General features: G+C 32.0%; 1 pseudogene; it reads right to left on the reverse strand.

Annotated features, from left to right (window-relative positions):
- Positions 1–720: 720 nt before the first annotated feature.
- Positions 721–3,871, reverse strand: LOC149561441 (uncharacterized; annotated as a pseudogene).
- Positions 3,872–8,750: the final 4,879 nt, after the last annotated feature.

Genomic DNA, 8,750 nt, shown 5'->3' on the forward strand with positions numbered 1-8,750 from the left:
AAATATCAAATATAAATGGACACCATTTATGCTTAAACTATTGTACAAATACATGTAATAAATACAAATCACAAATGATCATATTGAAGTATGTATATAAGAAATAGAGAAGAGCTAAATGAGTGAGTTTAATTCACACAAGATTCTATCATTTATTAATATAAATTTCTAAAAGAATCTTTTAAAGTAACTAGGAAGATTATAAGATATCAAATAAATATAGAAACCAAAAAAGCAAACATTTAATATTTTAATTTTTAAAAGTAAAAAATTACATCATAGATATTTATTTATTTTGACAAAACTGGATGAACCACTGTATATATAATTATTTTATTAAAAAATTGATTCAAAAAAGCTCAACCAGGAAAGAATCAGTAAGAAAACCTGGCATCGTAGCTCATATAAAAAGATCATCGATATTAACAACAATTTATATCGACAATTAATTGCTCAACCTTACAATTCAGAGATTATCCTTCGTCCCATATTTACAAGAATTTGAGCAATTCAATACAAAATATTCAGATTTTGACAATATTTAATCATAATTCAAAATATCAAAAATGTTTGTGTAACCATTACACCATAGATATTAAGAGTATCACATTCTAAACCTTCCCTCGTCTCCACCTAGTATTCTAGACTATAAAATACAATTCATAGAAAATTGTTGCCATTTGAGTGGCTGGTAAATAAGACACTTATATTTGTGTAGATCTATGATGTGGATGTATAAGAACTTTCATTGTTCCTTGAACCAATAATATTTGTGTCTTTCGTATTGTTGAGAAAAGGTGAGATATCTATTGGTAATTGTGGAATTTTTGGTGTACCAAAATAAGTACATTTGATTGTATTCAATCTATCAACTATCTCAATCATATTAGGACGCTCTTGAGGTGATTCCCTTGTGCAAAATAGTCCAATTTCTACAAGTTGGGTTAGACATTCCATATTTATTGTTGTCTCATTTCCAGGGGCTATAAGAAGACAGTTTTCCAGCACATTGGAAATTCTATTTGGAAAATGCATTTCTATCCATTTTTGTAGATTGATTCCTTTAGTGAACATATCCTCGGTTGGTCTCCTCCTTGTCAACAACTCTAAAATTAAAATTCCAAAGCTGTATATATCTCCCTTTGTACAAGGCTTGCTTCCTAGTCCATATTCTATAATAACAAATAAACAAGGATGAATGACTCCTAAGATGTTCAAAGGCCTTGATGGTATGTAAGATAAACAAATAAATAGTGAAATGCAAAGTTTAATAACAAGAAATACACACCTGGTGCAATGTAGCCAATCGATCCTTTAAGGGCATTTGTAGAAGTCAAAGAGTCCATTGAGTCACCAAAAATAAGGTTGCAAATGCCAAAATCTGCTATATATGAAGTCATGTCATCTCCGAATAGGACATTATTGGGCTTGAGGTCACAATGAATCACTTGAATAGAGCAATAATGGTCAAGATATGCCAAACCTTTTGTTATCTCCATTGCTATTCTTATTCGATCACTCAAGTTCAATATGCATCCACCCCCTTCACAAGGATATAACCATCTCTCTAAATTTCCATTTGACATTAATGGAAGAATTAGGGCTTTAAAATTAAGGTTGGAGCAAACTGAAATTATTTTAATTACATTGCGATGTCGAACTCTCTTTAATGCACTGCATTCTCTACTAAAAGTTTGACGTGCATGTTCATCTTGCAACTTGAAAACTTTAGCAGCAATATGCGTACCATCTTTTAAAATCCCTCTAAAATCTGACCCAAAACTACCAATTCCTAAAAGGTTTTCATCACTAAACCCGCGGGTTGCATCTAGAAATTCTTTAAATGAAACTTTTGGAGGCCATATGTTAAAAGAGGGGGTACGAGAATGTCTCCTTCTATAGGAAAATGCTACCAATGCAAGAGACATGATCAAAATTGCAATTCCAACTACAAGAGGAACTATTACCTTTCTAGAGATTGATGTTTGTTTGTGCTTGGAATGAGAGCATGGTGGCAAGTCTATCCATCCACCACAGAGACCTAGATTTCCCTTAATTTCTGAGGCATCAAGTGTTGCAAAAGCTCCTTCCTTTGGGACCTCTCCAATCAACCTGTTTGAAGAGAGATTTAGATGCTGGAGCACTTTCATCTTTTTGAAAGCCACTGGTATTTTACCTGACAAATTATTGCATGAAAGATCCATGGACTTGAGATTTTGAAGATCTGCTAGTGATGTAGGGATTGGCCCTTCAAATGCATTCCCAGAAAGATTAAGATATTCCAAGCCCTTGCAGCTTGCCAGTGCACTAGGAATACCACCGGAGAAGTTGTTGCGAGAAATATCAATAGCTAGAATCATAACCATTTTGCTCATTTCTAAAATAGAACCTTGCAGTAGATTTCCAGAAGCATTGAAATAGAACTCGAGATTTTGAAGACCTGCAACTTCAAGGGGTATATTTCCCGTAAGTTTGTTGTGCGCCAAGTCCACCATTTCCAAAGTCTTACACGTTCCTAAACTAGCAGGTATTTTTCCTGACAGTTGATTGTGATCGAGTATAAGCCTTCTTAATTGTGGGAGGTCACCTAGACTATCAGGAATCGGCCCCAAAAGCATGTTGTCGTTGAGTGACAAAAGTCCAAGCCTTTTCAACTGACTCAGACTTTCTGGAATGCTTCCCTGTAAGCTGTTTACGCCCAGATCTAATATTTCTAGATTTGGAAGTCTACCAAGTGTAAATGGAATGGTCCCATTGAATCTGTTTTCTTCTAAGCCTATTGTTGTCAAGTTTGTCAGATTACCGATTTCATCTGGTATGTTTCCCTCAATTTGATTAGAGTGTAATGAAAAATGTTTCAGTGCATTTGAGAGGCAACCAACAGAACTGGGCAAGACACCAGTTAGATAATTAGATCCCAGATTAAGATCTTCCAAGCTGGAGCAATTAGTTAACACTGTAAGAATAGACAAACCACTGCTTCCACTAACCAAATGATTTTGCCACAAACGAAGTCGTCTTAGCTGCTGCAGTTTCCCAAATTCTAGGGGCACTTTGCCGGTTAGTTGGTTCTGATCCAAAGACACTTCTTGCACCTGAGTCCAATTACCCACTGACCTGGGTATCTCTCCACTGAGTGCAATTTGAAAGAGCAATGGGAATCGACCCTGCTAAGGGGTTGAAGCAAAGATTAAGCCAGCTTAGCTGACTAAGCATACCCAACTCGGCTGGAATAAAACCTGTGAATCTATTTTCAGGCAAATTAAGGATATTTAAAGAGGACAAGTTTCCTAAGAAAGGTGGGACAATACCTTTCAATTTGTTTGCTCCTAATGCCATGATTTCTAGATATGAAAGAAGACTGAACTCAGAGGGAATGCTTCCACTTAAATTGTTATATCCAAGAATTAGACATTGTAAAGAACGGCAGTCTCCTAGAGAGGATGGAATGAGGCCTTCCAACTTGTTTCGAGACAATCGAAGCCTTCTCAAGCGAAATAGCCTTCCAAACTGATATGGAATAGGGCCCTCGAAGCTATTATTAGAGAGATCAAGTATTCTAAGGAAGGAGAGATTTCCCAGTAAGGGAGAGATGGGGCCATATAATCCCATAGAAGTGAGGTTCAATGAAACCACACACTGTCTGCGAGAAGAGCAGAGAATGCCAGTCCAATTGCAGAAGGTGTGATTGGGAGACCAATCAGACAAGGAATTATATGGATCCAAAAGCAGAGAAGCCTTGAAAGCCAAGAGAGATTGTTGATCAGAATAATTAGAAGGCTTTGCCTCATGAGCAGGCAGAGCAGAGAGGCAGAAACAGAGTTGCAGAAGCAGATGAAGCAGCGTTATCATCTTCATTCTTGGTTTGCTTTGCACCTAACTCCAAATGATACATGTATGGTATTAGGACTCAGTTTTTGTCTTTAAATCTGGCGATGTAAAGAAGTTAAGAGTTTTTAAATTTTTTAACAAGATGTTTATCAGTCTAAAAAAAATACTAATTATAATAATTATAATAAGCAGGAGATACTTTTCTAGAGAATAATTATAATAAGCAGGAGATACTTTTCTAGAGAAGACTATTATGTTAGTGGTTCACTCGGAGAATGATTAGAACAGTTATTGAAGGTTTATCTGATTTTAAAAAGGGGCACATGGTATATTCTTTTTTTTTTTTGAAATATTGTCATTTTGATATAGATTGTTTTCATTGAGATAAAAAATTTAATATATGAAAAATAAAAATATAAAACTTCTGCTGAAATGATTTATAAGAAAATTATTTTTTATTATAACATTCTGAAATTTGCTGAAGAAAAATATAGAGTAGAGTTTACCTAATATGAAAGGCAAAATACCAATGAAATTAATCAACACTATTTGAAGAACTTCTAAAAATGTACAATTAATCAAGGATAATATGCAATAATTACTACCTAGTTGCTTTTGTAAATTACCTTTACTTATGAAGTATTATTCATTTTTCTCTAAGCTACTACTTGAAAAGCATAGATCTATGAGTTCCACTCAAAATACTACACATTTAAATTTTGGTTGTGATATAACAATTAATTATAATGTTTGAAGATTCACAATTAATTTTGCAGTACTGAATAAATTTTGCAATGTGATTATGGAGCACCACTATGGTGAGTAAAAACACCCAGTATGAACAAATTGGAGCAATGTGTAGTGCTTCATTTCCAGGTTGGACACCGATGAGGCTAATCTCTAGACAACTTTTTTTTCCAAATTCACAAAAAAGTAGTGTTTTTTTTCTTATTTTTTTTGTTGTTTTCAATTTTTTAAAAATTGGTCAACTGTACATTTTGTTAGCCTCGTCCTTAAATGAAATTGTTTGACAGATGTGAAGACAATCTAGTAAAATTATAGTATAAAAGAATGAGTATATTATAAAAAAATTCAAATTTGAAAAGCGATAGGACACAATGACTTGACTTATTATTGTGACTTGACTTATTATTCCCACTAAGTGTAGCGTCTGTGCTACGGTGGTCAAGTAATGATAAATGAAAGACTAGACTTCAGTAGTGACTTATTATTCCGACTTGCAGAAAATGGGCTCACTTTGTAGAAAATTTCTATAATGACAAATGTTACAAGTGAAAGAATAGAAAGAATGGAAACTTGAAAACAAAAGGTGTTTTGTCTTTAATTATCTGCCGTTCCCCACAATAATCAATGGGAAACAATGAAAGAAAACGAGTTACAATAATTTAGAGAGAAAATATCTGATAAAAAAATTATATAGATAAATATGATGAAATATTAAAAAATAAATTTACAATGATTGAATAGTACAATTTAATTAGGAAAAAATTTAAAAATTTAATTCTAAAAATATATAATTATAATATAAAACTAATTTGTAATTACTTAATATAATTTTAAAAAATAATTTAATAAAAGAATTGTTATTATCTTATAAATTAAACTTAATAACAAAAAAATTTAAAATCTTCCTTTAAATAGTTTTTCACAATGATACAATTGCTAGTTTTAAGTTTGTACATGTTTATTTTAAATAGACTAACTTAACTTCAAACATAAATGCAAAATCCACATACTTTCAAGTTAATAAATCTTTTAAAATTATTTAAAACTATATCTAAATTATTTTAAATCATATTGTTAAGAAGCGATATAGTGAATCATATCAAGGATTTGTTGGCGACACTTTGTTTTGTATGTTGTTTGTAAATATCAAAGGCTACAAACAATTCAATCATCTTGCACACCTCTCTTGCATTGTAGACCATTTATTGAAAAGTGAATGATTTTTTTAAAAAAATGAATGCCTCCAACATAAATATAACTATTAATAAAAGTTCAAATATATTTAATTAATAATTTTATTTTTTTTTGTTGATCAGTAAACGATCGAAGTCTTGTAATATGTTGAATAAATTTAATTTAATTTACATAATTCTCCGTTCAAATAGACACTGGTAGGAAAGAACGGAGAAAAAGAACCTCCAGTCTTGTTTAGGACCAAAGTCCTATACTATACAATTTAAAAGGGGCATAACCCAGTTTTTAAATTAATACAAAATATGATGAAGCATGAAAATTAACAAGGATTCTGCCATAAAGAATTAATGTCCTTTCAATATTTAGCTTGTCTAATCGCAACTTCTTATACCTTTTGCAATAATCCTTCTATTAGCCTGCAAATCACATATGTCTTTCTTTCCACAAATATTAGTAGTGTTAGACCAACTTGATAAAATGCAACGATTCAACAAGATTTGTAATTGCCTTTTCTAATACATATTTATCATGTTTCTCTCCTTATCTATACGTAATTTATTATGCATTGGTAGACTTAGTTTTTGTTTTATCAATTTATACTATTCTATTCCTTTAAATGATTATACATGTTTGTAGTATCCAAAATAGTGATATAGACTTATCCAAGCATGTTAAGCTATATTAGAGGTGGTATACCATTATCGATATATTCTTTTATTGTCTTTTTTGGTTTCTAACTATAATTGATAGATTTGATTCTTTATTTGTTTCTTTCACATTATGGTCTTAACGAGTTGCAATGCGTGTATTTAAAGTTTGTAGCATAGTTACTGAGATTAATATCACAATAATGATATAATTGGTACATAACTTGTATTTAGAGCTTAAAATCATCTTACATGTTTTGCATAAACTCACCAACATAGATCAAAACTAATTATAATTCTATTTCAAAATTAGATAAACTTAGGTTAGAGTGATAATAATAGCCTAGGGCTAATTAAACCTAATCGACTAAGATACCACCAGAAAGGCAGATAAAGAGGAACCCATCACAAAACCAAAACCTCAAAAGCTAGAAGGAGGAGACAATAAACCCTAAACTTTAACTATCCAGAATACATATATGCTGAATACAAGAAAGGAGAAATTGAATAGAAAATCTCCATCTAACATCTGATATTAACAAAATTTGACATTCAAACAAAACCAACAAGTAGGGGGCACCCGTAAAAAATAGCCCTATCTCTTGTAAACCTTGATGATTTCAATAATGTCCTTTGGGTTCTCAGATTGATAGTTTAGTAGGAATTCAAAAACACTTTTCTCCTTATTAGATTTTTCCATGTTTGGAATACAAAAATCTAGATCTTCTAGATTCTCAAGCTCCACTGTCGGTTGTATATAGGAATTAATGATGTAGAGATAATTTATGAGCTAGACCTTATTATGGTCTTCTAAGATCCCTCTCCACCTAAGAAGAAAATGTATACTAGCTTCTATTTTTGGCCAAACTTGAAAAAACAAAGCATTCTCTCAAATAACTAGAGAGGGGCTCCTAAGAATAATGGCTAGCTCAAAGCTACCCGGGGGATGTGCCATGTACATCTCTAGGAGAGGGATCCTACATTTCTCATCAATACTCATAACTAGTTCTTCAAGACCTATACACCAAATTGGGTTGAAAACATTGTAGCAAAGCCTGATCATAGCCCATTTCTCTATTTTGTCTCTGGCAAGAAAACCTATGAAAGAACCTATAATGTCTTTGTTGGTTCTCCAAGAGAAATTGTAATTGAAGATACCTTCCCCTAAGACACGACTCACAACAATCCTTGTCATGTCATCCACATGATTTAATAGTCAATTCCATCTTTCTAGTTTCACATTTCCTCTAAATGCCATGGTCCGCACCTTCGAGGCATGAAATGAACTAATATTGGTATCCATCCTAAGCTTATAACTAAATCAAGCTAAAACAAAGTAGGCAATAAGAAGTGTCCAATACAAATTAAACTGTAAATAGAGAACTAACGATCTCAAATGAAGGGTCTAGAAGTGCCTCGAGATCTATACATCATCTATTGATGCCACCTACATGCAATCGAATCATATTGGAATATGATGATGCCTAGAGTCATGAAATGATGGAAGAAACAGGAAAATAAATTTGGTTACAGGGTTTTGAAATTAAATTATAAGACTCAACCTAGAGAGGTATAAAATATAGGGATAAATTTTTTAAAAGTGTCCACAAATATGTTCCCACACACACACACACACACACACACACACATATACTAACTTCCTTTCAAATTTGAAAGTATTATTATCTTAACTTTTATAATTTGAATTCAATTTTATTATTTTAATTTATATTTTTAAATCTATCAGCGTTTTGAAGAAATCTTTTCCAATTTTCCATCTTCCCCTTTGATTACTACAAGGAATCAATATTTTCACTTTTATCCATGGCGATATACAAATATATCTATAGTTTTCTGTCTCTTTATGCTTAGATATGTATGCATTTATATTAATAGTTAGTTTGATATATTATATTAGCTTATACTACTAAAGTTTACATTATCCCATTTTTAAAATACTATTGTTTACTTTCTGATTAGTTTACTTACAATTAAATATTAAGAAATTTTCATCGTTAGCTGCCTTATTTGCTAACTGATCTGCTACTTTATCACCTTCCCAAAAAATTTGCATAATCTGAATATCTTTGATATGGTCCAGAAGATTTAGAACTTCTTCCAATTAGAATTTAGAACCCAATTAAGTGTCTCCCTTTTTTTGATAGCATTTAGGATAATATGTGAATCTCCTTCAATAATAAGTTTTGAAATGCTTAGATCCAGACATATTCAGAGACCTTCTTGAAGGGCCTCTAATTCAACAAGGTTGTTAGTAGTTAATCCTATAAATTTATCCCTTTTAGCGATCCAATTGTCAGATTCATTGTTAAT

The sequence above is a fragment of the Cupressus sempervirens genome, chromosome 4 (genome assembly GCF_028749045.1).
Source record: "Cupressus sempervirens isolate cs-2001-9-10 chromosome 4, ASM2874904v1, whole genome shotgun sequence".
In the NCBI taxonomy this organism is placed as follows: domain Eukaryota; kingdom Viridiplantae; phylum Streptophyta; class Pinopsida; order Cupressales; family Cupressaceae; genus Cupressus; species Cupressus sempervirens.